Source organism: Halichoerus grypus, chromosome 10, assembly GCF_964656455.1.
Source record: "Halichoerus grypus chromosome 10, mHalGry1.hap1.1, whole genome shotgun sequence".
NCBI classification, from domain to species: domain Eukaryota; kingdom Metazoa; phylum Chordata; class Mammalia; order Carnivora; family Phocidae; genus Halichoerus; species Halichoerus grypus.
The window spans coordinates 1,915,408-1,942,896 of record NC_135721.1 but is presented as its reverse complement, the minus strand read 5'-3'; the positions used below and the strand labels follow the sequence as shown (position 1 = coordinate 1,942,896).

At 47.2% G+C, this 27,489-nt stretch overlaps 1 long non-coding RNA gene across 1 annotated transcript in view; it reads left to right on the top strand.

Moving 5' to 3' along the window:
* Positions 1 to 27,489, top strand: part of LOC118524087 (uncharacterized) — a 112,278-nt gene that overhangs the window by 53,507 nt on the left and 31,282 nt on the right. The window contains exons 5-8 of the long non-coding RNA XR_013441559.1: positions 23,472 to 23,689; positions 24,487 to 24,579; positions 24,806 to 25,343; positions 26,577 to 26,664. This is a non-coding gene — a long non-coding RNA (uncharacterized LOC118524087). The remainder of the gene's footprint in view (positions 1 to 23,471; positions 23,690 to 24,486; positions 24,580 to 24,805; positions 25,344 to 26,576; positions 26,665 to 27,489) is intronic.

The following is a 27,489-nucleotide window of genomic DNA, read 5'->3' as shown; positions in this document are numbered from 1 at the left end:
GAGAGACCGTTGCTGTTCCCATGCTGTTGGCAAGGAAAGGAAGTTCAGCAGGGTTACCCGACCCCCAGTATGCACTGCTGGCTGGGGGTCACCCAGCTGGATCCCAGCCCTAGCTGAACAAGAGCATCCAGGCCGTCCACTGCTGCAAGCCACTTTTAACTTGTTTGTGTGGTTTAAGCCACCCCGACACCTTGGGACTCACAAGTCTTCATGTACAGTTTTCACTGGAAAGTTCCTGCCTCTGCCCGGTGATATTCTTTCTGCTCTGGCTGCTCTTGGCTCCCACCCACCTGCACACCATGAGAACTTCCTTCATCCCTGGCGGGAGAAGGCCCTGCCTTCTGTCTGTGCCCAGCACTCTCTCTCTTCTCATGTGATCTTTCGTGCTTCAGACCTGGCATTAGAATCATTGTCACGTGGGACATGGCGTGGGGACACCCTGTTTAAGGGGAAGGACGTGTCCAGGTCATCTCTGCTCTGCCCACAGTACTTGGAACAGTGCTTAGGACATTGTGGTTTGAAAGCTTATTGGAACTATATTTGTTGAATACGTGAAAGAGGGACATGTTGCTGTAAGTGGGAGGGTGTGATTTTCATGTGTGCTTTCGTGGCCCGTGATGTGTGGTCTGCACCTGGCAGGGTGACATGGTGCCACTCCAGTTATTGTCACTGTCACAGAAATGTGAGCCGCCCACGAAAAACGGGGGCATGGCGTTTCCTGTCTCCATGCCTTGGACCATGGGAATGGGCAGTTACTGATCTCCTGATGTCCACAGATAGAGTATTAGTCCCAGGGTGGAGAGATCAGAGGAGACTTCCAGCCAGAGACCCCATTTTCTGATAAGAGAACTACAGCCCAGAGATGGGATGAAGAGCTCAGACCTCCTGGCTCCTGAACAAGCACATTTCCTGCTAATAAAAAGATAAATTTAGCTGTGGTCTAACACAATGGAGCATGGCGACGGGGTGCAGTGCTGAGTCACTGCAGCGTTCTTCAGCTTGGGCAAAGAGCTTGAAGAGACACTGATTAGGAGGCCCTTTTGTACTTAGTGCGTGCAGAAGCCCAAGAGCCAGGGAGCACTTCCTGAAGTATAATTCATACAATTTCACTGCGTAAATTACTATGGTTAATTTCTGAATCACGGAAATCCTGACTATATTCCATTCCTAGAGAATGTGGTGCGTGTGCGTGAATTCGCCTGTGTCTGTGTGCATGTGTGTGTGTGTGCGCACACGTGTGTGTGCGCGTGTGTGTTTATACATTGCCTTCATAAAAAATTGAAATGATTACGAGCTCTCATTTATCTTATCAATGTACAATTTTTGGGTTCTGAGTTACTTGTCTTCCAGTTTTGATCACACTAGTCACACCCTTGACCAGGCCTGTGATCTTATGCTGCACACACATACTTGAAATCACTTCTTCTGATCCAGCAGTGCTTAAGAGTGAGCAGTCGCTGCTGTGTTGGTTATTACAAATCACATAAATCAAGCTGACCTCTTTTTGCGTCCTATAGGAAAGGGGTTTGTGTGATGTGGAGAACTTGTCTGCAGTTTTAGATGCTCAACAGAAAGATCTTGGGCGGATGAGGTCCAGGGGATTTTTGTACTCTACAAGGTCAGGTGCACATGGTGGCCGGGTGACCGCCTTTGTCCTTTACCTCGTCCATCACTACCACCTGTAGGAATCCGGACACTTCCAACTCTAAGAATACTCTCCAGCGGGGTAATGACATTCTCTTAGTGTCTGATTGATTTAGGGTTCTGGAATAGGTTGGTAGGGAAAGATGCAGACATAACAGGTTATGGCATCTCTCCCCACAAGGATCTTAACAGAGAAGTTAGAGACGGAAAATACGAACTTTTTGTCAAACTATAAAAGTAACAAAGGGGAATTCAAGTTGACGATGATGGAGGGAAGCTAACTCTTTCCTGTACCAATATCAAATGAAATAAATAAAAGTAAAAACCAAAAATTGCAAAAATGTTCACTGGCAACAATTAAATATTCAATCTCACTCATAAATTTTTAAGTGAGTGGCCAAGTAAAGGAGCAGGACTCTGACACAGTGAGTCCTCCAATGTCTCCAAGCCCCACTGTACCCACCCTGAAGCAGTGCAAGGAAAAAGGGTGACTCAGGAGAATATTGGAATCTCACTGCATGCCCAGTTTGGAGGAAAGCCCACTGTGGGCATGAGCAGCCCGTTTGATCTGGTGGACTGGTGGGAAGACTGATAGAGAGTCACAGAGGAGTCAAAGGGGTAATGGTGGACGCACTTCATGTAATAGTTTATTTAAAATGTTGCAGATGCTAATTAGCTTCCTAAGTGACAGTGACATAAAGGCATTTGCAGGTGCACAGATGATCCTTGCTAAAAGAACTACTGAAGGAGGTACTTCAGCAAGAAGAAAACCAAACTAGTTGGGGAGAACTGGCAGAGAGGAAAAATGGTGATTAAGGAAAGAGGTAAATTGTGTTAGTATGGAAATGTGATAGGTTCTTTTTCATAACCTTAAAGCATAGTGGATTGAAAGTCCTACGCAACAATATCAGGGAATTTGGTAGAGGGAGTTTACAGGGAAACAGTGGGTTTAAACGTGTTTCTCTTATTTGGAGGCAGTGTATGGAATTTGACCAACCTTGTATTTTGTTAGAAAAATGCAAAGGATAGGTAAGTTAGAAAATATAAAGGTAATCACTAAGATAATAGAATGGGATAGAGGAGTTCCAAGCAAGTAGAGGAAAAATAGGGATTAAAAAACAGTGATTCACCTAACAGAAGGCAGAGAAGGAGAAATCAAATAAAAAATTTAAAATTGCAAATAGGAAATACAGGTGGTAGGAACATATCAGTAATCACAGTAAATGAAAATATAAAATTCACTTAAGTTTTGTCTAAAAGAGACTTGGAACCCAGAACAGTCTGCTGTGTATAATTTATAAGCTATGCTTAAACATTTATTGAATATCATATGATGGAAAAATGTACACCAGAAAAGTAACTAAAAATTAATATAGCTATTTTAATATGGAATGAAATACATTTTTAGGGGAAAGTATGGATAAAATGGATCACAAAAGAAACAATCTATCAATAACTTACTGTAATTACAAACCTGTATGCACCTAACTTACAGTCTTACAAAATATATGACAAAACTCAACAGAATTACAAGTAGAAATTGAAAAATCCATAATGAGCAGGAGTTATTACCAGATGTCTCTCACACTGATAGATGAGGTTTACAAAAAGTAAAGTCACAGATTATTTAAATAATACAATTACTCTTTTTTAAATTTTATTATGTTATGTTAGTCACCATACATTACATCATTAGTTTTAGATGTAGTGTTCCATGATTCATTGTTTGCGTATAACACCCAGTGCTCCATGCAGAACGTGCCCACTTTAATACCCATCACCAGGCTAACCCATCCCTCCCACCCCCTCCCCTCTAGAACCCTCAGTTTGTTTCTCAGAGTCCATCGTCTCTCATGGTTCGTCTCCCCCTCCAATTCCCCCCCCTTCATTTTTCCCTTCCTACTATCTTCTCTTTTTAACATATAATGAGATAATACAATTACTCTTGATTGTATACACATACATATGCAAGCAATAAATATAGCATGTACACTTTTACTGATAAGTAGAAGATTTTAAAAAGCTATTTATAATGGGGCCACAGAGGAATTCTCATTAAATCCAAGGAATTTATATAATAAAAACCATCTTTTCTGATAATAGTGCAATAAAATTATAGCCGAAAAAGCACCTATGCCCCCCAGAACTGTACATTTGCAAACTTACATTTGTTAAAAATTCATAGTATTCATGATATTCCATTTACATAAAATTATTATTTTATTTTTTATTACGTTCTTAATTTTAATTCTAGCATAATTAACATACCATCTTATATTAGTGTCAGGGGTACACGATAGTGATTCAACATTTCTGTACATTACTCAGTGCTCATCGTGATAAATGTGCTCTTCATCCCCATCACCTCTCCCCGCCCACCTCCCTTTGGTGACATCGGTGTGTTCTCTGCAGTTAAGAGTCTATTTCTTGGTTTGTCCCTCTCCCTCCTCCCTCTCTCTGTTTTTTTTTCCCCTTTGCTCATTTGTTTCTTAAATTCCACATATGAGTATGATCCTATGGTATTTGTCTTTCTCTGATTTATTTTGCTTAGTATTATACCCTCCAGACCCATCCATGTTGTTGCACCCATTTACATAGAATTACATGTGTGCGCATGCATGCATAAGGACACGTGAAGGACATCCATGAAGGATAATTATCAACAGCAGTAGATGGTCATTTCAGAGTGGTGAAAAAAAATTTTTTACATTCTTTCTTTAAATTTAGTCCTTGTTTTTCCATTGGAAATGGTTTATTTATAGAATTTTTATTGTGAAAATAATTCTAAATATTTATGTTTTAAAAATAAAGGTGAAATACTAAATATTTTCTATTGAACAATAATGAAGGCACTATGCAACAAAATAGCTAAGGGAAACTCATAGCCTTAAACATACATATTGAAAAGTGGTTAATTAATAAGCTGGTAATTAAAGAAAGTAGAAAATGAACAGTTGGGCAATTCCAAATAAAGTCTAAGGGAGACTCTGACAAACATAAAAGCAAAATTAAAATAAAAAACAGGATCACTAGAGATAGCTTGAAAAAGAGTTCTTCCAAAAATTAAAATGAGAATATTAATTTAAATAAAAAGAGAAAACGCATACGGACCAATATTAGAAACAGAGACGCATGTGGGATATAAGAGCAGCATTCCACGGAGGAGTTCCGTGGAGGTCACAAAAGAAAGAGAATCCAGGTGCTCCTTGCTCGCTGGGGTCTCAGGACGGCGGGCTAGCTGAGTGGCCCCGTCTGCGCCCGCACAAGGTGGGCTTGCTGACCTTGACGGAGCGTGGGGACCATGGCTTTTCCTTGCTGCTTGTGTAAGCCAACCATGTTAATTCACATTATGGCCCCTGTACACCCGTTGTAGTGACATTTCGGAGGGTGCAGGTAGAACTGCCACAGACGTGCCCTGAGGAACAGTTTGCTGCCGCCACTGTTGCTTCAGTTTATTTGTTTAAATTCGGGTCCTTGATTAGAGCAAAACTCAGGATTAGTGCACAGCCCTGCTCTTCATCATCCCCATTTGTAAATCAAATAACTCAGCATTCCCTGCTCTCCAAATCTTAGCCTCATTGTCTTCTGAGCAGGGATTAGCGAGCACAACGAACGTGTGAAGGAATCATGAAGCAAGAAGGAGAGGAAAAATCCAGATACTGAAGCAGACTTATCTTCAAATAACCTGGCAGGCAATCTAATCTATCCTCATGAATGCTAGCCCCAAGAGATAACTAGCACATGAATATTTTAAGCATTTCGGTCTGCTATTGATTTGTGGCCTGTCAGTATCCAACCGGTTAATTTAATTTGATGCAAAAACATAAGGAATTGGGAGCAAACCAGCATCTTTGAGCAGAGAGGTGGGGCAGAGTGAGTTCCTGGTTTGAGGGAAAACCTGCCCACCTACGGGCAGGAAGAACGCACGAGGGCAGTGAGTGCCTTCCATCCCGGTTCACGGGGAGGACATGCTCACTTGTAAGGATTCGAGAGAGGGAAACTTCTTTGCTTTGCTGAACATGATGGAATGACTTGTTTATACACAAAAAAGTCTGAATTCAGGAAAGGGCAGACCATACTCAAGCCAAATGTGAGTAACCAATTTCTAATATATTGTTTTACAAATTGAATTAGCTTTTTAAAGTCGGCTTTCATCCTAGCGCCCCCACTGCCCAAGCTCTATGCGCAAACCCAGGGTGGGCGTCCTGGGTTGTGCGGAGTTTGAACTCCAGAGGAAAGGTGAGAATTTCCATCAGCAGGCAGGTGAATTCAGTGTCTTTGAATCCTCTTTGATTTATTCTACTTATTAAGTTACTTTCTTGTTTTCAAAAGTTTGACAGCAGTAATAACAAACATTTTACGTGACTAGAAGTTGCACTGTTCCTAAACATTCCTATTGTTTTCTTTTTTCAGACAAGGAATGGCTTTTATGACGTCCATCCCCAGAGCCAGGTAGAGGTTTAGCAAAGAATCCTGTGTCCTTATGAAGGAAAGTATCTCCCCTGAAAAAATGACATCACACTCCCATTTAAAGAAACAAAGGTGGCTCTATGGCTTAGCTGGTTAAAGCGCCTGTCTCGTAAAGAAACAAAAATGTATTTGCACAAATAACAACTTTCATGTGCATTGAAACATTGCTTGTAAATGTGAAAGCTTGATCCTCCAAACCATGACCCGAGAGAGGTGACTGGTAAATACCTATTTTTTTCCCTATAAAGGTGAGGAAAGTCTAACCCTGGGAGAGTAAGCTACCGACTAGGAAGACATTTTCTAAACCCAGTGATGAGCAGCTCAGGTGGACAGAGTTCTAAGAGGACTCCAGGATCCCTGCCTCCTGGTGTGTGCACCTGCATCACCCCTCCCTTTAAGTGTGGGAGGTGCCTGCCTGTGAATCTAGTCACTTCCTGGATTAGGTTATGTCTTGAGACCCAGGTGATACGATGGTGACTCCCATGCTGTCCGTACACTGTGTAAGACCCCCTCTTCAGAGAGATGCTCTGGCAGGCCTTGAAGAACCAGCCGTGTGGGAACGAACTATTGGGGGGGCCGTGAGCCAGGACCTGAGAGCCCCTCTAGGAGCTGAGAGTGGTCCCTGGTTAACAGCCCAGGGAACGGGATCTCATCATACAGCCACAAGGGAATGAATTCCCTCAACAACTAGAGGGAGCCTAGAAGGGGATCATTCCCTCATTGAGCCTTCTGATGAGGACACAGCTAGTGGACAGCTTGATTTCAGCCTTGTGAGATCCTGAGCAGAACACCGGGCTAGAATGGGTGGGAATCCTAACAGTGGAAGCTGAGAGTGACAACAGATGTCCGCATAAGCTGCTACACTGTGGTATTTGTTACACGGCAGTAGAAAGCTGATACATTAGCCAACTGCCCCCAAATAAGGAAACATCTCCTGGACTTGTAAATTTTGTGTTTAATGTACTGTACTAACCTTATTCTATTAAGGCTCACCATTATAGAAATCCTAAGTATTTCCCTTGGGTTCCCTGTACTCAGTGGGAAAAACCTGGTACCTGATTATCTTACTTACCGTATGCCACCGCACACTTCCAGGAACCCAGGGAAGGAGATGTCTTGTCCCTGTGTCACACAGGAGAAAGTTAGGCTTGGTGGACAAGAGGTCTCAGTGCCGGAGACCTCAGAGTCCTGGCTCTCTCAACACACCCACCACCTCCTGCAGCCCCATCCCCTCCTCGGGAGGAGGCTTCTTTCTCTGCTCTCATGGTTTTTCTGCACTGCCACAGCGTCACGGGTCCTTTGAGGGGTGGCACTGACCAAGGCTTTAGGTTTATTCCTTCAGAGCGGTCTGGTCCCTCTGTCCTGGCGCTCCTATGGGGCAAGGTGCTGTGCGAGACCCCACAGAGTCTGGGAGAGCAGAACGAGGGCCGGGGAGGTTCTAGCTGCCCGCACCCTCCGCATAGCCTCAGAGTGTGAGCAGATTCTCCCGGCAAGGAAACACCTCTGGTTTCCATCGGATGGAAGAGGGACGGTGATTATTGTCCACTGAAGGGGAACGGTCACCATTTTGGCATTTGTCACCATCAAATTGTCAACCGGATTTTGTGCCTTCCGTCAATAGTAGTGGTTTTTAGAGAGGAGGCTGCCTGGAGGTCAGGGCTCGAGGCCGGCCGCCTTTATAACCAGCCCTCCCACCTCCTACTTGTGTGACCGGGTCACTGGCTGCTCTTAGAGGGGTGCTGTAAGCGTCTGGCCGTCTCACTTCAGACCTGACTCATTCGGTGCTTCCAGCTGCAGAGTCTGGGTCTCCTTCTGGGCGTCTTTGTCCTCGGTGATACCTGGGGGGGGGAATGATGCTGGCGACCTGGTGCCCCTCCCCAGGGCCCTCCCTGTCAGCTGGGGGACCCTGGGGCCCATGCCTGCACCGAGTGCCAGGATGTCCCTCAGGATGAGGCCAGTTGCTTGTCAGCGCGGCGGCAGCCGATTCGCCCCTAGCGGGTGCCTTCCCTTCCCGGTGGCCCTTCCCACTTCCCCACGATGCCCTTCCCAAGGGAAGCTGCGCCTTCTCCCACTCCTGAGACAGGTTGTAAGCAGACCTCTTCTCATGTGAACACAGGCGCAGTGGCTGCGGTGCAGCTGGGAGGACCGGTGGTCCCCGTGGTGGAAGGCGCTTTCGGGGGGCTGGGCGTGTAACTGCCTCCAGTAAACACCGCCTCCTTTCTTTAAGGGCTGGCTTCAGATCGCTGCTGGGATCCACCAAGTGCTTTGGCTATCTCCTGTGATTTTTGAGGAGGAAATAGAAAACCACTTTCCCCCACATGATTTTCTTTCTCGTGGGCTTCTATGCTCAGCTCATCAGCATTGCTGAGGCTCTGAAGGATTGTTAACAGTTGAAATACTCAGAGAGGATTGTAGAAGACACATTGTAAGGACAAATCCTAACACTGTTGATGTCTTCGTAATGTGTGGTAGCTATTAATTGCTGTTGCTAATACTTTTAGGAAAACGGCTATTTCCTTAGAGGGTTTTGCAAATGCTGGTGATGATGCTTTGCATCCACAGCCCGAGGCTCTGCCCAGCCAGCCTCTCCTGGGCTCAGCCCACAGGCTGGGGCCTCTTGAGTGGCCTTTCTGCTTGATTTTCCTTTACTTGAGATCACATTAGGAAGAGGGGACAGATTGGGGGTTCCTTGCTGCTCTCTAAAAGAATTTCATTTTCTCCTCTTTGTAGGATGAAAAATAACTTAAAACAGTATATTCCTGGGTCTCTGTGATTCCAGTGGTGGCTTGGGGCCAAGTGCAGTGGGAGGCAGGGCCTGAGCACCTCGCCGGCCCCAGCGACTCAGCCGTCCACACGTTTGCGCCTGGAATCCTGATGAACTGCAGGGCCCCCGGGGCGGGGGGGGGCAGGGGGGCTGGCATCCATAGTCATCGCTGTGAGCACTTAGCCCACCACCATTTCTACAATGAAAACAAAATCTGTTGGAAAAAGGGAAGAGATCATGTTGCAAATATAGGGAGTTCATGTGTGAATAGGAATTTTCACTCCCTATTGTACCATTTTAGGAGAAATGATTGACAAATCTAGTGTCTGCATGAGCAATATGTGGATTCTGAGTCTGGAGCGTGGCCAGGCTCTGGGAAGTCACTGTGGTGGCCTGCTAGGCGGGGAAGCCAAGGAAACACGGTTCCCCTGGAGAGTTCTCTGGGAAAAGATGGTGTCTTACAGTGAGGCTCGATGAGCACGGGTTATTGCCGTGCGTGGGGTCCTGCAGGGCGCGGCCCCTGTCCCCGGCTGACTGTTGGCCTCTGCCAACTTCTTGTTCCCTTTTCCAGGCTGATTTGGAAACCTGATAGGTGCCTAATTTATTTGAACACATTACAGTAAACCGCAGTGGATTCACCAAGTAATTGTAACTGTATGTGTTTGGAATGTGAGGCTGCAGAACACGTGGGTGGGTGCCTCCCTGGGTGTCTCTGTGGCCTCTTACTGCTCACGGCATGGCCGGGCTGGCACGCCGAGACCACGTGTGGGAGCCCCCCGCCCCCCGCCCCTCGCCGTCAGAACCGGAGTTCTCAGCTTGCCCCCGACTGCTATGTGAAACTGGGAAAGTTACTTAATCTGGAGTTTCCTTCTCTGTAAAATGGGTGTGATTCACGCACCGTGTGACTTGTTTTGAAAGAATGGATGAGTTAGGGCTCGCGGAGCATTCGGGGTGGGTGTTGTTTTTATTGTAAGAACGGAACGGGAATCCGAGGCTTCGAGGCCCGGGGTCCTGCTTATGACATCCGAGCGGGTTGGACAGAGGCCTGAGTGCAGGCTTTATCTGTGGGGCTCTGCGCCTCTGAAACAGGCTGTGCGGGCATTTCCCCGTGTGTGCTGCCTTCCCGTCAGTCCGGACTGAATTCGGGAGGGCAGTGGGATGACGGCAGACAGCTATGACCATGGAACGACCAGCACGGTGGCTGGTGGGCTGCCTTACCGCCGAGACTTCCCTGCGCGACTTGGGTCCAGTCCACCAGCCTTCCTAAGTCGGCTTCCTCTTGTGCGGTGGGAGGAGATCACACCCCCCTTTCCGGTAGTTTTGAGGAATCGGTGAAATAACGTGTACAAAGATGGTACACGCTCATCAAGGAATGCCTCTTGTTGGTTCTCTTCACGGGCCCAGGTTTGATGTCTCCAACCCCTTGGGCGATTTTGACAAGTGTGGTTCATGAAGACAGACAAAGAAACAAGGAACCCCAATGACCCGATCCAAAATGAAGCCAAGGGCTGGCTGACTTTGAGTCTTTGGTGGTCCACGAAGTCCCAGCCCCACTGGGACGGCCTTGAGGCGCAAGTGGCAGACATCCCGCTGGGGCCTCATGGGGCTTTTTGGCCAAAGGAGAATGAGGAAAGGGTTTTGTGTGCTGCCGAGTCAGCAAGGCTGGGAGAAGGGTCGGGGTCTGCCTCTGATGGTGTTGATGTTTTTCAATAAGACGGGGCCATGGGGTCACCGGGAACAGTGTGTGGGGCACAGGTGTGATGGGGGACAGGGCAGGATGCCCACGGTTGTGGTTTGGTGAGATCCAGACAACGTGGTGCCGCTCAGACTTAGGGTTCTGGGGTGGAGTCCTGGGGTCGTGGGGCACTGTGTCCTGGGTGAGTCCATGTGACGCCATGTGAACTCAGGCAGGTGAAGCCTGGAGGTTCTTGTGCTAAAGCTCTATTGTTTTAAAAAATATCTACTAGATGAAAAAACTTAAAGTTACATGTGCTCATGGCAACAAGTAAAAACCAGGCAGGCGCATGAAGGAAACGTAACAATGTGACCACGCTCACATCCTCCAAAGATATATAATGACAACAGACCTTTCTGCATCCTCACAGAAAGCCAGCTCACACGGGAACACAATAATCCACACAAAAACACATGTATGTGTGCATATATTTTTTCTTGGAAAGATGAGGTATTATTAACATATTCAGCCTTTTTGTGCTAATTAATAGAGGACGGATAAGATGTGACTTAATTCAGCAGTCAGGGTGTTAGGGTTTTGTTTTTACATTTTTCTCGTAAACAACGTCACATTTAGTGCGTATGCACACACGTGAACATACCCACATGCAGGTAGGTCCTCACGCCGGGGAGCATAGACCCCAGGGGCCACGCGGCCCGCTCACGGGGTATGTGCAAGTCCGAGGGTGATGGGCGTTGCGGGATCGCTCCCCAAGGCCATCCTCTGACCAGCAGGCCCGACTCTGCTCCTTTGCCTGCATCCTCACAGGTGCGGGCACTCCTCAAGCTCTCCAACAGTAGGGCTCAGCTGATGATAAACATGCCTCCCTTCCTTCTCAGCGTCTGCAGAGGCTGAATGTCCTCGCATAGGATCCCATGGGTACGTGCCTCTCCTCTTTCCTGAATTGCTTGCTTGGACCTTTTGTCCATTTTTCTTTTAGGTTGGATTGCACTCTTCACCCTTGCTTATTCCACTCCTCCACATTCACAGCTGTGTCTTAGGATAAAAGTTTGTATTAAAAAATTACCATTCAAATAGAAAAGGACTCTAGCAAGAGTTTTAAATTTTCCTGTGGCGTGAACTGAAGTCCTATCTATGTCTAGCCCATTTGGGGTTTGGGCCAGGGTGTTTTTTAACAAAATCAAAATTAAAATCTTGATTTAGGTTCATTCTACTTTATTTCTCTGGCAAATGTATGGGTGTTGGCAACAGTGAAGAGAAATTTTAAGGTGGGTTGTTTCAAGGAATAGTCTCCTTAATTATAAACACAACCGTGAACAACTTTACATAGCGGAAGCTTCCTTTTGGTTTTCTGCTCTGACACGTTGTTCGTGCCCACGGTGAGACTTCTCAAAACTGACACCCTTGAATCTGTATGCTTTTTAACGGAATACCTGCTCAGAGACATTTAGGCAACGATAGTGAAACAGCTCAAATTAATCAGTTGTGACTGATTTAAATGAAGCCTAATTGCTTATGTGGCTGGTGCTGATTTGGCTCCCAGCCCCGAACGAGGCCAGGTGCACGCCGCCCCTCCAAGAGAGCCGCGCGCCGCGTCCCCGGTCATCGGGAGCCCGGAGCCGGTCTGTTCTGTGGGGTCTGGGTCGGCTGTTCATATTTGGGGAGGAAATAAATCAGAGTGTTCTTCTTGGCAGGTGATGATATTCCCAAATTTCCTTCTCAATATGAAGAAAGAAAAGACTCGTTAAGTCAAATCCGCTGGGGATGGAGTTTCTTTTGTCATTCTTTTCTTCAGGAGTGCACCTCGCGCTCTGCCAGGAAATTGCTCATTAATCCCCGTGGAATGACGCAGTCACTCAAGTGGACTCGAGCTATGAGAAATTTCTAAAGACCCTGGCTGCCATTAATTGCTTGCTGTGGCTTCTATTAGGCCATGTCTCCCCACAGAGGACACCAGGTCCCTGCTGGCTGCTAGCGGCAGTGTGCGTCGGCTTTTCTCTCACGTCGGGAACGATGCATCGTGCTTCCAAGCACGCCGAAGCGACGCTGGGTGGGCACAGAGGCTCCCTTCCTTCCGGTAGTGGCAAGTCACTAATTTTAGTGAAATCAGGAATCAGCGTTTGTATCATGAAACTGTATAAATATTGTTCTTTCTAGAACCAAGATGTGCGCGATGATTACAGCCTGGTTTTTTCTCTTGAGTTAATACATCACTTTGGTACTTGTAATTTCTCAAATGAAGGTCCTTATTTTTTCCAGATGATTTATCATACAATGCATCCGTATTATTTAGCTGTATAAGTGTGGTTAATACACCAAGTAGTGTACCACGATTGTTTTCTGTTAGAGGTTTTGTTCTTCCTTGGTTTAATGATTGCAGAGCGTCCTCCTTGTTTGGTTTTCTCAGCAAATGTCCCTTCCTCCTTCCCAGAGGAGCCTGATTCCCACGGCTTCCTCTCTCTCTGCCGACGGCTCTCTTGGAGACCTCTGTCTTCGGGGACATTTTCTGTCATCCTAAGACTTTTCTTCTCCACGCTCCCAGCCTCAATCTATTTCCTGGAGCTCTTTCTGGATTTACTGCTTTCTTGTACTGGATCCGACTTTCTAGCAGCTTCCAGAGAAATGGTACATCAAAGGCTAACATCCTGCCTTCTTCTACACCTCGAATCATCTGTGGCTGGCTTGCACCCACGTTGTGAGCTTGGGTCGGTGGAGAATTCCTTCAGAATTTTTAATTGTCTGCTCTGAAAAAGCATGATCTCATTTTGAATTTTTAATCCAGATTTGTTGTTAAAAAAAATCCCATCTTATTCTGATTCTCATTCTTCTGGGTGTAATGACGGTGCTCACTGCACCTCCTGCATTTTCTCTGGTATTCTTTAAAACTCTGTCCTTCGCCTCTGATGTTCGGATATTAAATTTTAGTTAATTAATTTAATTAATTAATTTCATCATAGACTCTTTCCAAACCTCGTGCTGGGCATTCAGCTGGCCCATTCTAGCTCATGATTTATGTTTTTTAAGTATGAGGACTTTCCTTGAATTAATTTCTCCACGATAACTTCCACTTGATTTCTCTCCCTCTGTTTTTGGAGGTCTTTTGGTCGGTCAGATGTTAGACCTCCTGCGTTAATTGCTTACGTCTCTAATACATTCTCGCAGAATTCCATCACTTTTTGTCTTTTTGTCCTACTTCCTGAGAGGTTTCTTCAATTTTATCCTTCAACCATTTATTAAATTTTAATATTTTTCCATCAGTTTTTAACTCCTAAGATTTTTTCCTGTTCTCAAGTGTCCCTAACCTTGTTTTAGGTATGAAATGTTGAATTATCACACTGAAGACATTAATTAAGGTGCTTTTGAGGTTTTCTTCTGTTCTCCACATTATGTCTCTGTCCTTATGCTTTTTGTTTTTTTCTGTCTTTTTTTTTTATTAAAGATTTTATTTATTTATTTGACAGAGATAGAGATAGCGAGAGCAGGAACACAAGCAGGGGGAATGGGCGAGGGAGAAGCAGGCTTCCCGCTGAGCAGGGAGCCCGATGTGGGGCTTGATCCCAGGACGCTGGGATCATGACCTGAGCTGAAAGCAGACGCTTAACGACTGAGCCACCCAGGCGCCCCTTTTTCTGTCTTTCTTATTAGAGATTTTCTTAGAGTCTGATATGCCATGTCTTCATCTATCAGGCTCTCTGTCCATTATCTGTGTGTTTGTCATGTTCGTATCTGTCCATCTGTCCACCTGCTCACCTACCTCCTGACATAGCGGGAGCTCCATGTGTGATGGGGGTCATCACGTTATGAGAGACTGGATATTCGTGGCTGATAATTCCATGAGGAGACCGCTCAATATCAATAGGTGGAGATTTTCTTTTCTCCTGAGCCTGTTAATCTTTTCCCGGGGGACTGTGTGGCTGTCTACCTGGGGGTAAGGTGAGGGGGGTCCAGGTGTCTAGCTCTTCCATCTGAGACCATCAGTCCTGCAGTGTCAGCCCCACACGCTGCACCCCTACGTGGCACGGGCTACACCCACTGCATGCTGCGCCCTCCCATTCAGATGCTGCAGGAAATCAGGATCTAGTCTCCTAGTCAATGATCAATATCAAATTGCTCCCCTGGGTGGATAAGTTGGTGGGGTTTGGATTTCCAAACAAGCTGTCACGTAGCTTTGGTGTGTGAGTGTCCCTTTTGAGTGTTGAGCCTCTCTAAGTATCTGTCGGAAGAGCAAGTCTCTTCTTACTGGTGTCCTTCTCTGCAAGGCTGGCCCCTGTGCAGAACCACTTTTCTTCATGCTTCCTGCCTGTCACACGTCACTTGAAATTGCTTGTCTGCTAATACTCTCCTTTCCCATTTGCCTCTGGGGATTTATACCTCTCTATTTCTTTAACTTTTTGGAGGTGAGGTCACAGGAGGGAGAAGATATAAATTTATGTTCTCAGCCCTTTAAATTTCACAGAAGTCCAAAGACTTCTTTTTGCAGAGAGGTTGTTGAATGATGGGTTTCAGTTGAAAGAGCCTCAGGAAATTGAGGACAGAGCACCTTCAGGTATGAGGTTTGGAGACTTAAACTTTTATCTCTGACAGAAAAGTTAATCCCATTCTTAATCGGATACAAGCACATTAGCATTGGCCCACAGATTCGAGCAAGGAGAAAGCAACTCACCCCCCAAAAGGAAAAAGATCAAGGCCAAGAACTGGAATGGTTTCTCAAATGGGTTGAGTTAACCCACACAATGGACACCATACTTCTCTATCATTCTGCTTCTTGTTGCCGTCAGGGACGGTGAGTCTTCTCACGGTGGTGGGAAGATGGGCATAAACAGAGCTGGGGAAATCACGTTGCCAATTAGACTTGAAAAGCTGGATTTCTAGAGGAATGGATCAAAGTGGGTCAAACTGCAGAGTTCACATTAGCAGCAGTTGATGGGGCTGCTGGTGAGAATGTGGGTGAGGTGTCTACACTGGCTGATAAACAGAGACATCTCCTGGGGTTCTTGCACGTTCTTGCACATAGTGATGGTGAAGGGGTCCCTCCCTCTCTCTTGTTTTATCACAGAAGGGTCTGAGGAATGGACGTTTTGGAGCCACAAGGGAAGACTATGAGGGCGTGGGAAGGGAAGGATATGTTGGACTGTGCCTGATGGGGAGAGCTTGCAGTTGGAATTAGGGTCATCCAAGTGAACCTCGAACCAATTTGCCTTTGAAGAAACGGTGATGGGCTTGGGCAATGGGAAGGCATCCAGGTCACCCCCTCAGGAGCGTCAGACTATTGAGTCCCATTATGTGGGTTCTTGTTCAACTGTTTTGTCATAGATTGGAGACGTTTAGATGAGTGGGAAGTCACATTAAGATCACGCTGGGTGGGTATATGTTCCGATCTCCCTGACAGCCTGGATACCCCCTCTGACGTCAAAGTGTGTTCATTGTCCCGGTCATGAGCGAAGGAAGGCTTTCCCGCGTCTGCAGGGGCTCAGGTGACAGTTACCACAGGAACATCACTGCCGCCGAGGCCAGAGAGCGGCCCTGCACCCCTAGTCTGGGAGGAAGATGCACCTTTTTGGAGGAGGGAGAGCAGGTTGGCCCGGCACCAGGCATTTGGTGTGGTCAGACGCAGGTGTCCCACCTTCGACTGCAGGGCTCAGCCAGGTGCTGGGGGGTGAAGGTGTGAGAGATGGTCTCAGCTGACGCCTGAATCGGTAAGTGGTTCTAGAAGCTGTGAAGCACGGTGAACGCCCACTAGGTGGGTGTGCTGCTAAATTATCATTGAACAGGAACCAGTGTTTTCCAAAATGCTCTGGGAACACAGGTACCAGGAAGTGCCCCACAACAAAGGAGCTCACAGTTGCCATGAGTCTGGGAATGCCACACAGTACCCCTCCCTCCGTGTTCGTCCCAATGTTTCTAAGGATGAAATTCTACAGAAAATTCTATTTCCTTTTAATGCAGCACTTTGACACTGATTTGAATATTAGCCTCTCTTTAGAGAAACACTGGTTGACATGTGGAGGAAGAATGGCACCAGGCAGTGTTAGGGGATGGGGTTCAGGAGACAACTGGGTCTCCATCTCTTGTGCACTCTTCGTACCGGGCGGATGGCCATGCACGAGCTCAGCAGGCTGACTGAGAGGCGGGAACGAGGGTGCTGCCCTGTCTCCCTCGCTCCCACTCACCTCTGTGTTTAATCAGTAAATGAAAATACAGATGGATCTGGCAGGGGGCGTGTCTCTCATCTTAAATAAATTTGATCTTGAAAGAAAAGAAAGAAGGAATCTAGGGCAAGCAATGATGTTTTGTTTGTTTTAGAACAGGAAATCGAGGCATGTTCATATACCCATGAAATGCATGGGCCACCCCTGCTCACCTGGGGGGCCTCCCGCCTCCCACTTCCCGCCAGCCCTGCTGAGTCTCGGCTCTCCAGGTGGTGTGCTCCCGTGGCCCAGGTGCCCCCGCATGTGTGGTTCTCTGGGTCTAGAATGTTCTTTCCCCGCTCTCCTTCCCCGCCCCCATCCCCATTCCACATGTGTGGTTCTCTGGGTCTAGAATGTTCTTTCCCCGCCTTCCTTCCCCGCCCCCATCCCCATTCCACATGTGTGGTTCTCTGGGTCTAGAATGTTCTTTCCCCACCCCCATCCCCATTCCACATGTGTGGTTCTCTGGGTCTAGAATGTTCTTTCCCCACCCCCATCCCCATTCCACATGTGTGGTTCTCTGGGTCTAGAATGTTCTTTCCCCGCTCCCTTCCCCATTCTGAGCACATCTTCCTCATCCTCAGGTCTGTGCCTACCGTCCCACCAGTACCTCCTCACCCGCTCTGGGCTGCACCAGCCCTCGTGGCCTCCCGTGAAGCCAGCCGGGCATGAAGCAGGGGCACCGTGACCTTGCCCAGAGCTCCATCCGGGTGTGCTGGGCGACCATGCGCTGACCGTGGATCACGCTGCTGTGGCCCATATCGCAGGCCACACAGGACGGTCCCCTGCAAACACACATTGTTTTGATTGTAATAGTTCATGTGTCTTAATGATCACTTTTGATTTTGAGGCATGATTCTTATTTGTAGCAAAACATGTTGGGTCATCTGTGCCCTTTTAGTGACTTTGTAAACTTAAGTAGGTTTCATTTTTTTTTTTCTTCTACAGTATAAAGCATTTTTTTTTTCATTAACTGGTTCTCATTTGTTATGAAAATTTCCCTTTCAAGTGCTTTGCTATGAGAGGTTGAAAAATTAGGAGAAGTCTGGAGTTAGGTCCTCATTTCTAATATGGAAATGTTAGCTTATGATATTTAACTTTGTCTGCATTTGTGTATCAGTATGGAAGTTCCCAACAGCTGTGGGCATGGGATTCTTACAGAGAGGACAGAATCTTCATTTTGTAACTTGGTAATTAATGCATTACGGTTATTGTGTTTCAAGTGTGCACATTATTGAAAATTAGAACACATTTTGATTGGATTGCAAAGAATATGGCCGTCTAAAAGCATGGTTTAATATAATACAGATGAGTCTGCTAGGCGACCACGTTTCAGAGGGAATGCTGGGCACTCCTCAGGATACCCCAGGGCCCGTGCTTGCCGGTCTGGGGTTATGAGTCACTGTTGGTAGTATTCGGGGACAGAACCAGAAAAGCTGGTGTGCATGTGCGTGTGCGTGTGTGTGTGTGTGTGTGTTTTGTGAAGGAGTCTGACAGCCTGTATTTACCCATTGGATGTATATGCACATCTTCCTAAGCATTCATTTAGCTGACAGTCTGGGAAATGTCAGCGTTCTAATTAACTCCAGTCAGAGAAGGTTGTGCTGTAGCTTGAAATCCCTTTGATTGATGCAGCTGCAATTAGAGCGGGCTCGGGCTCTGCACGCCGGCGCGGAAGAGGGTCGGATCGAGGAGGAGGTGGTTCTGGAGGCTCTGCAGAGCGGCTCCTCTTCCAGAGCTGGGGGGGTCCCAGGCCGTGGTCACCCGGCGGCACCCACAGCTCAGAGCCCAAGCGTCTCACCCCAGCCTTGCCCACTTCCCCAGCTCAGAGAAGGCATTCCTTTGTTAGCATACGGAGTCCACATCATCCTTTGATTTTGTGGATATTGCTTTATGAAGGGGTCTTGAGGATTTGAAGGTTATTAGGCTAACTCCCAATTGATCTGCTCTCATACTTATGAAATGTACTGACAGGAGCATCCTGATTTATATTTACCTTAAAAATTAACTGTTAAACGCTGTGTCTAAAATCACGTGATTAAAATGACAGGAATAGAGATACAATCCAGATCTTTGGATACTTTATATAGATGCTGATACACCCGAATAAAAAGTCTTCCCTTGAGCATTGAATCCGGCAATTCAAAATCTGTTGATTACCCAGGAACTGACACTGCTTTGGACCCCCAGGGCTCATTGAAGCCGAGCACCGGGCATGGGGCGTCAGTGCTGTGTGGAGTCTAGGTAGGAGGTCTGCTAGTGAGGAAGTGGGGATCCGTCGGGGGGAGCCACTGAGCTGGTCTCTGATGTGCGAGACAGGGGCTTCCAGGCTGAGAGGGCTGGGGTGGCCTACTTGGGGGACAGGTGCGTGGCCAATGTGCGGAAGGCTGGGCTTGAGAAGGGTGCCGCGGGGGGAGACACAACGGGGTCATCACATGGGGCCTGGAGCTTATGTTAGGTTTGCTGGTGGTGCTAGGGGACCCTGCCCAGTGCTTGGTGGAGGGAGCCCAGGAACTCATCTCTGTTTGGGGCCGACAGTCTTGTCCCCGTGGTAGAGCAGGAGAGACTGGAGGCAAGAGAACCGGTCACGACACCACAGCAATTGTCCTCACGAAAGGTAGGAGGGTCTAGATGAGGTCATTAGCCCTGTGTTCCTCCAGGTCAGGGTGAGAGGAGCTGGCCGGTCAGGCAGACACGGGGGGGGGGGGGCGGCAGGAGATGATTCTCAGACTGGCCCTGCCTTCAAGCTCCTCGACTCGATTAAAAACGAAGACGCTTGAGCTCTGGGCCTCACAAAGCAGAGTTCCAAGCAAGGCCAAGGGAAGAACCCTTTAGGAAGAAGATGATGGGGACAGGTTCTGGCTGTGGGAGTACGTGGAGGGCGTAGCATTTCCCGTGGAGCAGGGAGCTTCTCCTGATGCTCCTCTCAGCATCTGGACCGGCTCCGGGCTGTCCTCCACGGGACCTGCTGAAATGCACAGTGGAGAGTGACTTGTTTTTGAAGTGGTGGTAGCTAATTTTGTGTGTCAGCCTGAGGGGGCCGTGGGATATCTGGTCCAGCACGGGTCTGCGCGTGTTGAGATGAGATCAGCAATTGGGTCTGTGGACCGAGGAAAGCAGACCGCTCTCCTCGATGGGGGTGGGCCTCGCCCAATCTGTTGAGGGCCCGAAGAGAACAAGAGGGAGGAGGGGACAATTTGTCCTCTCTGCTGACATCAGCTTCTTCCGTCTCTGGGCTCGGCTCCGACCAGAACCTCACCACTGCCCCTCGGGGGGCTCTGGCTTGCTGACTGCAGGTCGTGGGCTCCTCAGCCTCCGTAATCACGTGAGCCTCTTCCTTACGATGAATCCCTCTGTCGATGTACCGCCCATGGCCGTGTCTTTCTGGAGAACCCAGACCGAAACAGAAGTGTTAATTTCCTACTTAAAAATGTTAATGACTTTACTGTTTTTATATAAACAATAATACACATGATAAAAACAATCAAGTCACATAGATGAGAACAGAAATGAGAGCCAAAAACATTGCTTAATATCCTAAAATATTATTCTAAGGCTAAGAAAAATATTATGAAACATTCAATAAGAGATTGGAATTATTGTATTTTTAACTCCACGTTCTAATTTTAGATGTTAGCAACTTCTGGCAAGGAGCGATGAGAGAGTCAGCACTCCTACGGTTCTTGCCAAATGCCCTCCTTTTCCCCTCCAGTTTTTGTGTTTGCAATGTTATTGTTGTCACATTGTTGGGGTTTCTAACGTTCGCAGAACTTTTGCAGTTGCTCAACATCACATTAATAGGTGTGACAAGGGCAACAATATAAACAATAGTCTTTCATGAGCTTTTCAAGGATTGTGCAGAAATAGCGCCATCTTCCTCTTTGGGGCAGATGTGTTTTTGTTTGTAGTTTGCTTTTAATCTGAAGGAAGTTTGCTGCTTGTGATGGAGTTCCAGGGGCAAGGTGTGCCCGAGAACTCATAAACTCGTTGTACATGTGATTGATGAATGCAAGTCTCTACTGGGTGATAATTATGATACATGTGCACGCACTCCTCTGCGACCCTCTCCTGGGTGTCCCATGTGGCCCCCTTAGGTCACTCCGTGAGATCACAAACTTTTCCATCCCACACTGACCGTCTCCTAGAGTGCAGGCTGCCCATGGTAAGCACATCCACGCACAATTTTGGGAGACTTTATAGCTATTTGGGGAGAAATAACATAAGTAAACGATGACTCTGGCCATAACTGACTAGTAATGAAACTGCTAGACATCCTTAAAGGTCATGGTGGAATTTTATTTGTTATTTTTAACAAAAACACTGAAATGTATGGTATGATACTTGTTAAGGACATGAGATGATTTAAGCAGCTCATTTCTGAGTCCCGTTAGGAAAGCCGGCTGCAGGCGATGTCCCGTAGCAGACAAATGAGGTGTTCTTCTGACGCAGCAGGAAGCTGATGGTGTGCACTGTGTGGCTGGGCAGCTACTGTGCACGGCCCCCCTGGAGCTAGGGCTTTCCTAGCTTTAGTTCTCACACTCGCCACCTCATGGTCTCAATCTGGCAGCTGCAGTTCTGGACATCAGTAACATTGTAGCTTTTTATTGGGATTCAGTGCCTCAGACAAGCAATCTGAGGCTCAGAGAGGAGGAAACTTTGCCCGAGTCACAGGGCTAGAAAGTCACAGAGCTTATCATTGGTGCCAGCCTTGTTGTGTTCCGACCCCCATTGTCTCTGCTCTGCCCCCCGACTCTGGGGAGCGTGCGTGGGCATCGGGCTTCCCTTCCAGACAGGGAGCACCTGAGGAAGTGCGGGTGTGCTCCAGCTTGGCAGGGGCCTCTAGAGGATGCCGGGAAGGGATTTGGGTCCATCCACTCAGGCAGACGTGCCTTCCGGGCCACCTCCCCGATCTCCTCGCATGCTGGGCCCTGGGGGTATGGAGTAGCCGATGAGATGACAGTAAAACAAGTCTTCTCACTTTGAGATTTGCTCAGAGACGATGAGCAGCCGTGGGGTGGGAGGTGGGATTGGAGGAGGTGACCCGCTGGGCCGTGCATCTCAGGCCTCTGGGCTCGCTGAGTGCAGGACCACAAATCTAGGCAGGGTATTGTGTTTCTCAGGGGACAGGAAGAGCTGTATGTCCTGATGCCCCCCAGTGCTCCAAGCCAGGCTGGGCCTGCAGGGGAGGTGGTGGAGGTCACAGCAAACATCTCCTGCTCCCTGGGCAGCCCAGCCTGCTCGAAGCAGCAGCCCCACATGTGCGTCCGTGTCTGTGGCACAAGTCTGGGCTCTCCGGAGAGCCAGAGCCAGTAGGATGTCTGCACCCACGTACCCCCTTTATGTATAATATGTACATTTGTCTATAAAGAACTGGCTCACGAGATTAGAGAGGCTGGTATGTCCACAGCGTACCATCTGCAAGCTGGAGACTTGGGCGCCGATGGTGTGAATCCTAATCCAGGTCAGAGAAGACTAATAGCTCAGCCCAAGCAGGCAGAGAGAGAGGGAAAGAAACCACCCTTCTTCCTTCTTTTTGTTCTGGTCAGGCCGTCAACATGATAGATGGGGTGCAGCCATATTTGTGTGAGCAGGCCTTCCGCACTCCATCCACAGATTCACTCATCTCTTCCAGAAACACCTCACAGGCACACCCCCAAATATTGGTAGACCACCTATCTGGGCATACTGTGGCTCAGTCAAGTAGGCAAAATATTAACCATCGCACACGGCACATCACCAGTGGGTTATTTTCAGCCCTGACAAGCCAATCATTATTCACATTATAACACATTTGTACGCAGTTTTCCCTTTTTTTTTTTTTAAGATTTTATTTATTTATTTGACAGAGAGAGAGACACAGCGAGAGAGGGAACACAAGCAGGGGGAGTGGGAGAGGGAGAAGCAGGCTTCCCACTGAGCAGGGAGCCCAATGCAGGGCTCCATCCTAGGACCTAGGATCATGACCTGAGCCAAAGGCAGATGCCCAACGACTGAGCCACCCAGGTGCCCCATTTTCCCCATTCTTTTAAAAAATGGATGCCAATAACGTTAAAGACTCCTTTAAAGTTACTCTAGCTTTGAAAGTTTCCCCTATGTGGATTCCCAGAACAATGACCTTCTACTGTGTATTATGTCTACGTAAGAGTGATGGAAAGCAAGATGAGAAGGCAATGTGGAATCAGCCAGCGTTTGGGGGGTGTGAGAAAGCCGACAGTGACCCGCAGGTACGTGGCTTATGGGATTTTCTGGAGAAGACCCTGGCAGTCCACGCCTGCCTCTTGGCTCCAGCGGGTTGTTGCCACAAGGAAAGTATGGTGCCAGGAGTTTGAACTGTTCAAGACACAGAAGCTTTTCGTTTTGTAGAATAACCTATTTTAAAAACAGTTGGGTCCATTAAGAAAATACTGTGTGGTTTTAAGAAACCGTGTCTCTGTGTTGGATGCAGCTTGAGGGCTCCAATTGGAGACTTCTGTACTCGTAAAGAAGAATGGATGGAATTCAGGTCCATTCCCAGGCATCCAAAACTCAGCATGTCCTGAACCAGACCCCCTGTTTCTTCTCCCCAACTCCCCGTCTCCATGTTTCCTCCCTGAAGAAGGGCTCTACTGTCCATGTGGCTGCCCTGGACTCCTGAACTCCAAGCCATCCTTAATCGGAATATTATCTTCCTTCCCTTCCAAAATACAACCCTGAGCCTTATTAATTCCAGATGCTTCCTATCTCCTGAGTCCATCCATTTCTCCCTACACCCACCAGTGGAAGGCTCCACCACGGGGTCTTGGTATCGCCTTCCAGTCCATCCGTCCTGCCTCCACCAGAACCAGCTTTCCGACTGAAGCGCTCGGCCCAACCCCGTCACGGTTCTGACCCCAGAATTCTTCTCAAGGCAAAGTAGTTTCCTTAGTGGTGGACACGGCTGCTTACCAGGTGGGTCACTCAGGATTCATGATGCACAGCTGTGTACGATGGGCAGCAGGATAAATGGGGGGGACAATTATTTGCTCAGTCTCATATTTTATGTACAGAAAAATATCACCCACCTCTGGACAGTTGATTCAATTATTGGCTCAAGACTTTGATGGCATTTAGGGTCAGATCAGAGAATATCTTGGATTTCTTATTCAGAACAATTTTTAAATGTGCCTTCAGGTCTAGCTTGTGTTGGCTAAGTGTCCAAACCTTCAAAAATAAGTTTTGTCACTATGCACAGTTCAGGTAAAAGGTAAAGCCATATATATTCATGGTATAATCTACACTTTGATCATATGTGTGACCTCATGAAAATCTAGGTGTAACCTTTGTACAAAATCTGCATTCCTTAATAAACATACAAATCAGACATTTTTTTTAAATTTGGAAATGCATAACATGTTACTGGAATATTTTTATAATGAAACGCCTTGTCACGTGAACAGTGCATCCTTAATCTCTTTATTTGGGGATAATTCATGTATCAAATTTCCTGAAAGAGGCGTGAAACGTGTCTATTCCGCAAAGCCCAGATATGCTTGCGCTGTGAAAGACTTGCAGTGGCGAATGGAAAGTCTGTCTTCTTCCTCGAAGCCAAATTGTATGTGAAATGGAGAGACAAGTGTTTTATTGCTAATTCCAGTGCTCACTCATTGGCGAGCGCGCCTCCTCATAATGGTCACCCTTAGTGCTGTGAAATGCCATGGAGAATGTGCAGTGAAGCCCTTGGAATTAACCACTCATACTAATTACAGGTTCCACTGGTGAAGCCGTTTAACTCTGACCCGGGAAGGAGAGACATAAATTCACATCCATGAGCGGGAGGAGGGCAGAGAGCCGCGGGCGCTGTGAGTCCTTTATTTATTTATTCTCCTCAGAGCTTTTTGGCTCTGCAAACACAATCTTGTCAGGATTATTTTCAGGTTATTTGTCGAGAGTCCAAAGGAAGGTGACTTTGTTTATTTTGGGGATTTACATGCCATTTCTACAAAATAATCTCTCTTTAAAAATGGATAAAATAGATTGCATTAAACCAAAAAGGAAATATTAGTTCTGGTTCCTTTTGTAATTCAGGGAGATTAAGACAAGCATTCTTGGAGGAGGACTAGACCCTATTTTGAAAAGAAGTCTGTGTCGTCAGAATGAGCACAGAGCAAGACGTGGAAGAATGCCGTACCCCGTCCTCAGCCGTCGCCCCAGGGGGAGGGCAGAGCCTTCAGCATTCTGCGGCAGAGGATCCCTCCATCAAAGGGCAGCTCGTGTCGGGAAGGGAGCGGCATTTGGAGTCAGAAGATTTGGGTCCTGGCCACGGGTCTGTGGGTTCCCTGTCAGCTGAACCTGGGCAGTGAGGTCCCCTTTTGGCGTCCTGATTTCTCGGCTGTGGAGTGGGGGCGATGAGGCACAGCGTGCTGGTGGGGGTCGGATGAGATCGGCGGGGGGGATGTGAAGTGGCTCTGAAGACTGAGAGTGTTTTACAATTGTGAGGGATTACCGTTGCTGTTACCACTGTTCCATTTGTAAAGACAGACCCACATCTGTGACAACATCCTCACGTATCCCCCTTTATGAGCCCGAGAGGCATTTTCCAGTAATGAGCATCTCATGACTTGTGGTGAGTGTTGCAGAATCTGGTGGTGTAGACAGTGTTTATACTGAAGTCAGAACTGAGGAATAGCACTGGGATGGTTCTCTATCAGAAGTCATTGTTTTGTGTTTTTCCTTCTTTTAAATTACATCTTTGAAACTTTTATAATACATCGTGTCTGCTTGGAATCATGGGCTAACATCATTTTAAAGATACCCTGCAACTAGAGATATAAATTCATTGTTCATTGTGTTACAGCCAGGAAACTGGAGGCCCAGAGAGGCTAGGTGACTCGTCCAAGGACACACAGCATGTAGGTGATGTAATCGACTCTTTAAATGTCTGTTAGACAAAGTTTCTTGATTTCAGGAAATAAAAATAAACTCCGAGTGACATCATTAGATTGCTGCACCAAAGGGACTGGGATGTTACTACTGCATGGAATAAATCCCAAATATCTCTTCTCTCCAGGTTCAAAGTGCCAGGAAGGGATATCCAGTCTGTGAACGAGGTCACTGCTGGAAACCTGGCTGCCAGGGGCCGGGCAGGTGGCAGATGTATATTAAAGCCCAATTCTATTTTTATACAGTTATTACACAATTCTATAATTGTGCGTATTTATACAGTTGCATCATTAATGTATATTAGTTGGGCATTAATATATTAAATATAGGAATATTACCCAAAGGGAAGGAAGACTGGATGTTGGAAAGCAAAAAAACCAAAGAGGAATAGCAAATGTCCGTCAAAGTTCACCTTTTTAGTTCACGTCTCATGCTTGTCCTCACCCGTTGTGGTATCAGCTCTGGTGATGTCTCTTCTCCTAATTCAGATTTAATGCCCCATAATATCTTCAACTCAGGACAAAATTGTAGAGTTAAACACAACTAGCGCATCTCACACAAAAGGAGAAAGGAAGTGTGTGCACGAGGCAGTGACCTCATCGCTCATGATAAATCTCTATCTCAAGCCTTTGAATACCTTATTCTTAAGTTCTCTACTTACCCCAAGACGTGTCTGAGACTTCACTTTCTTTCTTGAGAGGGGACCATCATCAGGCTCCTGCTTGGACTAACCACTGAGCGAGCGGTGAGAGCCACCGACCTCCAAGCAAGTCACCGGCCCAGAACGATGAGCTCGGCCGGACATAAACCTGTGTGCTTGCGCTTCATTTAGCACCCTCAGTATGCAAGTCCACAAATACTGCCAAGCTTTGCTGACATAAATGGACACATTTTTACAGTTATATTTTAATTTTAGAACCTCTGCTCCTGGGGTCGAGCCTGCCTTGGGTTCCCAGTGATAAGGTGGGAATGCACGTTCGTCACAGATCCGAAGGCACGGACGGGTGTGTGCATGTGTTACGTGTGGGTGGCTTGGTGGGGGAGATATCTGATGGCCTAAAAGTCCTATGCCCAGTGAAGGGATTAGCTGCGGTATGCGGTGTCACTGGTTGTTGCTAGTCTGTAGAGTGATGCTTGAAATCACAGTGGAGAGTCAGAATGTTACTTACGTGGGAGGCAGCACACATTTTATGCCTCAACAGCAGGTTTCCCTGGTAAAAACGAAGTGATAGGTTTTCCTCAAAACCAGCTTTCCCAGTTGTACTTGGTAAGAGACTGAACTAATTTGCAAGGAAGCAGAAACAGAATTTGAAGAATTGCCCCTTCTCAGTCCCATTGACAGTGCACACACGGAGCTGCGCTGCGTACACACTGGATGGTCTTCTGCTCACCCCGAGCCCCTCGCGGCCACCAGGAACGTGCCCCCTCCACCATCGCTAGCACACGGGAGGGCGTAGTGAATGCAGTGCCCAATGCCTGTCGGGAACATGAGCTAATGAGGTTGGGTGCACACGAAGCATTTTCTAAGTCAGAACCACAGCCTACAATGTCAACAGAATTTCTCCAAAAAAAAAAAAGGCAGGTGTGTGCTTTGGACAGGCACCAGTCACAAATCACATGGCCGTTCCAGGCACTTGGGTCCGATGTCAAGTTAAACAGACCAGAGACCTTACTTTGTTGCATCTGAAGGTATGCTAGGCCCTTGTCATCTTCTCTGGTCTGGAACTACAGGGGAAGGGAAATTCTTGAACAAAACAGTGAAGCAAATTATTCAAAAATGAGGGTCTTGCATAGGACTCTCTGAAATGGCAGCCGTGTGATGTACCCCA